We start from the raw sequence: 9,613 nt of genomic DNA on the forward strand, positions 1-9,613 counted from the left end.
TATGGTTATACATTGCCGAATTTGATTTGTATATGGATATTCATTGCCGAATTGATTTTTATATAGATATACATTGCTAAATTTGATTCGTATATGGATACATATTGCTGAATTGATTTGAGCATTGGATGACTGGTTTCGTGCATGAATTGATTTAATTACGAAGCCGAAAGCTCTGAATGAACCTTAGTAAATGTATTGGATATTGATGTCATGATATTAGGACTTCCGAGGTGTGATTTCGTGTAAGACCATGTCTAGGATATTGGCATCGTATATGATTCATATAAGACCCTGTCTGGGACAGTGGCATCGATATGTGTTAACATGTAAGACTGTATCCAAGATATGGCATTGTACGAGTTTTATATGATTTTCGTATGATCTTAACAATTCCAAATGTGAATTGGAGTTGAATGGTTTAGGTATGTGTGAAGTAATATGTTCATGAAATATTAAGGTAAGTTTAGTACTTAATGTGATAATATGCAATTATATGAGTTAGTTAAATGTTTATGTGTTTGAGATTTATTTAAATTCGACCTAGTTGAATTGAATTATAAATATCATTGAGATGATTTATTTTCTTATGGCTTCCTAAGCTTCCAAAGCTTACTTTATGCATTCTTATTTAGTTTTATAGATACAAAAAGCTAGCTCGAGCTCGGGGATTGTCAAGGATTATCGTCACACTATCAATCGTCATTTCGGTATTTTGAAAGCTTGATATTGTGACATATGGCATGTATAGATTATGACAAATTTTGAATTGTATATAAGTTGTCATGCGAAATGGCTTGTTAGAGATACTAATTATTATGTATATTCAGTCATGTTATAAGCTCTTTTGGGAAGTATGTTTCGAAGTATATATGTATGATAATGTTTGGTTATAAGATTCAGCTTGAGTAATGATTTAGTTGGTTCGAAAAAAATGGTTTGTATATGAAATATTATTAGTAGACATGAATTGTGATAAATGACTGTGTTAGACTGTGTTGAGTTAGGTAGTGCCTTATAACCCTAATCTGGCGATGGATACGGGTTAGGGGTGTTACAACGGTCGTGTCGCATGGCCGTGTGTCACACACGGCTGAGACACACGCCGTGCCTTAGGCCGTGTGAACAAGAAATAGGTCAAATCCAAGCCATTTCTTTCACCCAATTCAAGCATACTTATACAAGCCATTCACACATATGACCAAGGTATCAAAACATGTTCAATCATGCATAAAATTACCAATTTCAAGTGACCAAATTCCACTCAACCAATATGCCATAAAGACACATCAAACACATACATTAAAATACCTAAACATATATATGTAATTAACACATTCCATTCATCAACACTTAATTCATTTTCCATTTCAAAACTCATCATAGATTGACAACATTTATACTATTACAATTAGTTCATATTTACCTAAAAGCGTAACTTCACTTAGACTTATATAAACATACCAAACATGGTCATTCCAAACATACCTAAACATGTGCATGTTTAAGCATACCATACTTGGCTTAATACCATGTCAATATAACCTATCATTTGAATCATTATTTTCATGCATCTCAAATACACATATACCTAACTTAAATATATATATATGACCATAACTCATCCATATATATATTTAGCTTAAATATTTTATTGAAACATTGTTGCAATTGTGATAATGGTTTCTTCAGCAACAGATGTGTTGTCTCGCATTCGAACACAACGATCGAGTCGGGTGTGAGGTGTCATAGATGATACTGCTGGCGAACTGATTCTACTTATGAATTTCTATTACTTTGGTGCATCATTTCATTACTTCATTTGATTTCTTAGTTATAATTATGGTTGGTTATTGATGTAAACATTGATGATTTATTTACTTAATTATTTTCTAAGTTAAGTTTATTTAGTTCATGGGAATATGCTGAAGGGGAGCTAAGGTTACTTGATGTTAGAGCTTCCTATGTTGTATATGTTTTGATCAACAAATTGTTAAAGCGGGAGATTACTGAAAAATTTGGAAAGGGTAATTAAGTGCCTAAGGGAGTGCCCACTCCTTAGACCACTGCAATAGGTTGAGGCAGTTTCCATATTTATGTTGTTCACAATTTTTTGAACCGTGTTTATGGGTTATGTTGATTATGTAGATGATATTTAGCTCATCAATGAAGATCATATCACTTGGGGAAACATATTTGGAGGATCAAATCGGATCACCCTTATCTAATCCCTTAGATCATGGATATTGGATTGGATTGGAGCATTGTATTCTTAGCTACGAAGAGTTCATGTTTATCTTGTTCATTATTATTATATTGTATTCAACTTATAATGTGATTTATTTATAGGGATTGTGATAGATCTTTCTATGTTAGCAAGTCTCGAAAAATATTCTATATAATTAAGAGACTTGTATAAGTTATTGTATTGAAAAATTGAGAACTTAATATGTTCTAGTGAGGAACTTTATATCGTGAGTATGTTTTAATAGTAAAAAATTTTGTGTTATGGTTTTACTTGCTAAATTCACATGGGTGAACTTAGTGGCGAGAGTTTTAGTCTTTAAGGTGCAAAAGTGAGTATCACAGGTGTGTGATAGATTAGGATAACTTGTTTTAAGTGTTGAAGATAATGAATATTTCTTACTGAGCTAGGCTTTGCAGACGTAGGGAAAGCGAATTGAAAAAACAATTTTTGTGTCACACAAGGCTTGTACAAGTACCCACTCCCTTAACCACTCATTCCAAACACATAACTTATATCTCAACAACTAATTTCGAGCTTCAAGTGTTAAAATAAACTCAAGTAATATTAGTTATTTATCAAGCTTATATCACTAAAAACGACCAAAATACCAAAAATTGCCAGATTTTTATAAAAATTACGGAAATAGACTAAATTTTTAAAATTTACTAGAATGGGCAGATTTAGGTATAATAAAAATCATTTCATGAAATCGTAGACCATAAAAATAGAATAAAAATAAATTTTTTCCACGTCAGATTTGTAGTCTCGAAACCACTGTTCCGATTTAGACCCAAAATCCGGCTGTTACAAATCTCCACCCCTTTAGGGATTTTCGTCCCCGAAAATCTTACCAGAAGAAGTCACTTTCAACTTTCATGAAATGTTTTCACTAACTTTTTAGAATCACTAATCAATTTAACTTCATAAAAAAATTTTCTGCATAAACCCCAAATTCTTAGATACACGAATTCCATTTCGGAATAATAATAACATAAATCAAGTCCAACCTAAAATTCAGAATCAAAAGTCGATCCTTATTGTACTCATTTAGCTTATCACTTACTAACACATTTATGAGTTTCTCAAACTTGCAAAGGAAACATCACTTTAGCTTTTTATTTATCTAAAATTAGAGAATCATCAAATAAAATCAATCGAATAACTAACTTGCACAAAATAAACGAGGATTTTCGATACAAGCATTTTTAACTACACTTACCTTCCCACAGGTCAATCAATAATTACTCACAATCTTTTAATAGCTCAAGTCATCAACACTGTCTTAAACTCAGATCTTTCTGTACCATTAGATACATTAAACTCTGAAATCAGGCAACATATGGTAATTCTCGTCAAACAAACAATGTCATCAAATTCTCATTATAGACATAATAGTGACCGTCTCTAATTCACTAGTCGAACAGTTCCTTTTTAATGTGACATTGACCATCTAAAAACATGAATCATCCCTTTTATTCTAGCAATAAAACTCATTCTAGTCCGTTCATTAGTGCATCACAAAAAAAAATCATAAATTCATTACTTAATTCCAACTGATTTCAAAACCAGAGTTTCGATTAATATTACCTTTAATTGCTTTAACTTTGCTAGCATGCCTAGATCATTCAAACTTTTTAAAAAAATTGGGTTAACTTTATTAACAGAACAGCTTTAATTCAGAATAACATCACCCATTTAAAACAAATATAATAAGTATTGTTCTATATTATGCTTTCAAGAATATCAATTCTTCATTCAGACTACCTGTCTATGCACTTGTGAATGCACAAAATTCATTCTCTTAGCTGAGAACATGCTTAAATACATATAACTCATAAGGAAATAAGAATGAATATCTGAATAATTTCTCAGAGATAACCAAAAGAGAACGATACTTATCGACTCTGGAATTTCATTGTAGCATAGATAATACACTTTTTAAATATGCATATAAAATAGAACAATAACCGGTCGTAAATTGACCAAACCAATAGGGCTTTCATCTGTTATCACAAACCTTACATTATTCCATTCACTAACAAAATCAATTTGGGAGAAATTTTAGCAAGCATATCTTTAGTCTTCATACTTATTTGAGTCGATTAACTGAAATTAACCTTTTCCTTAATCATGACATTGCATAAGTTGTGTAATCTTTAAAACATTCTAATATTACTTCCAAAACTATTTTCACTTTCCAAACTATTATTACCTCTGTATGCATTATTAATTATTTCACCACTGAACACTTTAGTTCACACTTTTGAACTTATTCGACATAATTCTTGTAAAATTTTGTCATAAAGCAACACTAGTAAGGGGGTGAGGTCGTAAAGCCTCTAACTTAGCTTTCATAAATACACATATGTAACTTAACATTCATCTTCAACATAATATCATTACAATCATATAATTCATTCCAAGAAAATTAACACATCTATTTATTATAAATGTTTTCTGTCACCTACAATTTCACACAATGAATCTACTTATTCAAGCTCAATATTAATATCGAATTAAATTTCAACACTTGGTTTCCATTTTACTTACCGACATTTGTCAAATTAAAGAACGTCTTACGGGATTGAGTACTTCGTTTTCACATTGCCACAGTATAACTATGGTCTTGCACATCGTCACATATCACACATCGAAGCCATAGCCCAGTTATGGTCTTACACGGAAGCACATCATCACATTTTCATATATTGCCATGGTCAAACCATGGTCTTTTCTGTCAATTCATCACATATCACTGAACGAAAGTACTCATTCCTACGTTCTACTCAATTTGATTTTTCAATTCAATTTTCATACTATTATAATATTCATGGTTCAATAGTAAAGACATAAAACAAAACATCATATTATCTCTAATTTAACAATTAAACATAAGATTCTACCATATGAACGTACTAATTTCACTTATTCAAGCAAATGTACATAAACACACATTCTGTCTATTTAAGTAAATTCGCTTACCATATTCACTTAATCAAATATGTTGAGCACATAGCATTATATGATCACCAACATACTTGGATGAGCTTATCACAACGTAAACTTTCGTTTCTTTTTCTTTCTTTTTTATATATCTCAACTTATGATCATCTCTTTTCATACATGATCACATGCATATCACGAATTTATATTCTTACCTTTCTAAATTCCAACATAACATGAGCATATTTCATTTATCTCAATATTATTTTCAGCATTATCAAAAATAGCTCGGTTGAAAATCATTTCCGTCTTAACGAAACAATTTCGTTAAAGCCTGAAGATATCACACTATCATAAATAATAACATGGAATGTATAGCTAGACTCACATATGCTACTTTCGATCCGAGAACCGACTAAACCATAGCTCTGATACCACTAAATGTAACACTCCAAACCCGGCTTAAACGTTATGGTTGAATCAGGCGATGTCACATTGTAACACCCTTTACCCGTATCGACGCCGGAATAGGGTACAAGGCATTACTATAACACATACATTTATAAACGTATTAAACTGAGTTATAAAATTTCATACAGAATAAAACTTTCAAACTATTATCTTCAAATCGCTAATTAGGGCTTACGAGGCCCAATATATACTCATTCGATCCAAGCCTTGTAGTTATCACCATTTGTTCATTTCTTAGCCATTTATGAACTTATGATTTTTCACTTTCTCGTTATATGAACTTATCAATTATCACTTACTTGTCGAATTCAGCGCGAGTATCTGAATTGATCCGTATCATTACGTATTCTCATTTTGTCATATTTTTCCTACTAAACTATTGTAATATATCAAATACTCAATATCTCGTAAACTAAGTGTCACACATGTGGTTAGACCACCTCTATTACATCACATATCCATTATCCATTTCATTACTTAATATAACATAATTAAGGCAGTTTATCATTTCATTATTGTAACTCGTAAAGATTCGCTAATCTATCCCATATTCTTTCACATAATTTAATTCACAATTCATAACTCTTATCATTTCAATACTTAAGACACATGTACATTTCTATACTAACTTGTATGAGACTCATACCCATTCATATGCTCACTATATCCGTTAAATCGTTTCAACATCGAAGAATCCACATTATGAATGAATCAATACTAATAACAATCACAAATCTTTCCATATTAATTTCATATATAACTTACCAAACTTCAAATATCCATTCACAAATATGAAATTTAAAATACATCCTGCCATATACAATATTTATTTGATGAAATCATTTAGTTTAACTCAATTTCATGATCACTACCAATTTATCTTTTAAATCCATAAATACTTTCACTTACCACACATATTCAAATAAGAGAACGTCTTTCAAAATTAAGTACTTCGTTCTCGAGCATATCACCAATTTATACATAATTCATTCATATATTTTCCTCCTCCTCCTCTCCATTCCACATTTGTAATGTATATAACACGCTTAAGGAACATTATTTCTAACTTCACTATTTACTTATATGTAAAATTCAAAGCTGTCTATCCGAGTCAAGGTTACTAAATCATTTATATCTTGAGATTTGAAACTCAAAATTACAATCTGTCAATTTTACCCAAAACTAGACTCACATATATTCTTACAATAAAATTTTTAGAATTTTTGGTTCAGCCAAATACTACATTTTATTCTTTAAAATCTCCCCTTTTTCACTGTTTGACAGTTTCGACCCCTCTTCACTAAAAATTAGTTATCCCCTTGTACAGAATTTGGATGATGTTCCCATTTATTTATTTTGAAAATAGACTCATTCAAGATTCTAAAAATATAAATTTTATCTCTTAATTATTTTTTTTACAATTTTTAATTATTTTCCAAAGTCATAATAGGGGATTCCGAAGTCATTCTAGCCCTATCTCACTAAAATTCAAATATCTCATAATATAAAACTCATTTGCTTTCTATGTCTCTTTTATGTGAAAATTGACTCATTCATATTTAATTTTATATCTTACTCACTCTCTAATTCAATTTCCACCATTTTTGGTGATTTTTCAAACTCACACAACTGTTACTGCCCAAAACTGTTTTGTTGCTAATTCTATTTTTTCATAATTTCACTTTCTAACTTTTAAACACTACTCAATTCAAAATCCATTTTTCCATTTTCAATTCAATATTCAATTAAATTCCACACATATATTCATTATTCGATTTCACTTAATCGTTACTTGATCTCATGTGTTTTCAATTAGTAAATTTCCCGTTGAACTTATCGGAGTAAAATCAGATTTCTCGGTCGCCTGTACACAGTCCGTACCACCTTTGTTAATAACAGATTCTCGGTGGCCTGCACATAGTCCGTGCCACCCTTGTATCATAACAGAATACCGGTACACATAGTAGCCTGCACTTAGTTCGTGCCACATATGTGACCTATCAGTCTGGTACACGTAGTGGCCTACACTTAGTCCGTACCACACGTGACCATCACTTTCGCTTTTACATAGTGGCCTACACACAGTTCATGCCACACATGTGATCATTTTTGTCACTTCTTTCGTATCCCTTTTATTCCAAATGTTCATTCGGGAATTTTTCTCATTTTCTCACTTTTCTATTTATCCATCAATTTCAATTTCTCGTCTTTCTTGATTTATAACAATACATTTAACTTATATAACATTCACACTATTAATTCCAGTCCAAAAAAATCATACTTTGAAAAATTACATTTTGCCCCTAAACTTTTGCATATTTACATTTTTGCCCCAAGGCTTGAAAATTAAACTTCATCTCTTATTATTATGTTTTATGACATGCTAAACATTTTCCCTTCTATGGAAACATCAAATTCTTGCTCTAGCATGCACTTACAAACATTAATAATTTTTACCGATTATGCCGTTTCACTCGTTTTCACTGAAAATCACTTAGCAAAAAATCATTTAACATAATTCTAAGCTTCATATTCTATCATAAAAACATCAAAATAAACACATTTCACCTATGATTATTTTTCCGAATATAAACCCTAGGTTAAATTATTGCTAGAAATAGCTAAAACAAGTTACCGGGACTAAAAACGTAAAGAACATTAAAAACGGGGCTTAGAATCACTTGCCATGGAGCTTGGAAGCTTGAAAACCCTAACTATGGCTTCTCCCCTTGCTAAATTCGGCCTTAGCTTGAAGATGGACAAAATTTTGGCTATTTTGGCCTTTTTAAATTATTTTAATTACTAAATGACCAAAATGCCCCCAACTTAAAAATATCCTATTTCACTTATCTCATGTCCATTTTTGTCCAACAAGTTAACCAATGGTCTAATTTCCATTTAAGGAACTCTAATTTTAAATTTCATAACAATTGGACACTTTTAACTGTAGAACTCAACTTTTGCACTTTTTACAATTTAGTCCTTTTTACTAAATTGAGTACCCAAACGTCGAAATTTTCGAACTAAATTTTCAAAAAATCATTTCATGAAACGTAGACCATAAAAATATAATAAAAATAAATTTTTTTCTCGTCGAATTTGTGGTCTCGAAACCACTGTTCCGACTAGACCCAAAATCGGGCTGTTACACTCAATGGTTTTATAAGTCATGTTATAAGACTTAGAAAGGAGAGCACCATTAGTAGAAATGTCCACTACCATCCTCGTGTGAGCATTGAAACCATTATAAAACGTCTCAAGTTAGATGCAATGAGGGATTCCGTAATGAGGGCACTTCCTAATAATTCTTTGTACCTTTCTCATGCCTCATACAAGGACTCATCATTCATTTGTTAGAAAGCAGTGATCGCATTCCTCAACTTAGCATTTTGCTAGGCGAGAAATACTTCATGAGGAATCTTTTTGTTAACTCTTGCCATGTGGAAATGGAATTTGGTGGCAATAAGTTCAACCAAGCTCGAGCTTTGTTCCTCAATGAATATAAGAACAACTTTAATCGTAGTGCATCTTTAGGTACTCTAGCTAACTTGAAAGAATTGCTCACCTCCATAAATAGTCTTAAGTGAAGGTGAGGATCTTCGGTAGGCATTCCACTGAATTGGCCCACTGTTTGAAGCATCTAGAACATGATTGGCTTCAGCTCGAATTGTTGTACCTCGATTTCGGGTCGCCTAATACCCCAATTAAGATCATAAAACACTAGCACGACATATTGTCTTAGCACTCTATCCCTATCATTAGCAATAAGGATAGGATTTTGAACAAGGTTTGCTCTGTTTCCTTGATTCAGATTTTCATAGTTCATCTCTTTGGTTCCTCTCTGACTTGCTTGTCTCTTTCGTTGTCGAAAAGTTCTTTTAATCTCAGGGTCTACGATGAGTAAATCGATAACTCGATCAATACTCATAAACACCTGAAACAAACAGAGAA

General features: G+C 31.6%; 1 non-coding gene across 1 annotated transcript; it reads left to right on the forward strand.

The window, feature by feature from the left end:
* The first annotated feature begins 8,939 nt into the window (after window positions 1-8,939).
* On the forward strand, window positions 8,940-9,045 carry LOC121222837 (small nucleolar RNA R71). Its single transcript, XR_005920207.1, has one exon. It is a non-coding gene; the product is annotated as a small nucleolar RNA R71 (small nucleolar RNA).
* Window positions 9,046-9,613: the final 568 nt, after the last annotated feature.

Source organism: Gossypium hirsutum, chromosome D10, assembly GCF_007990345.1.
Source record: "Gossypium hirsutum isolate 1008001.06 chromosome D10, Gossypium_hirsutum_v2.1, whole genome shotgun sequence".
In the NCBI taxonomy this organism is placed as follows: domain Eukaryota; kingdom Viridiplantae; phylum Streptophyta; class Magnoliopsida; order Malvales; family Malvaceae; genus Gossypium; species Gossypium hirsutum.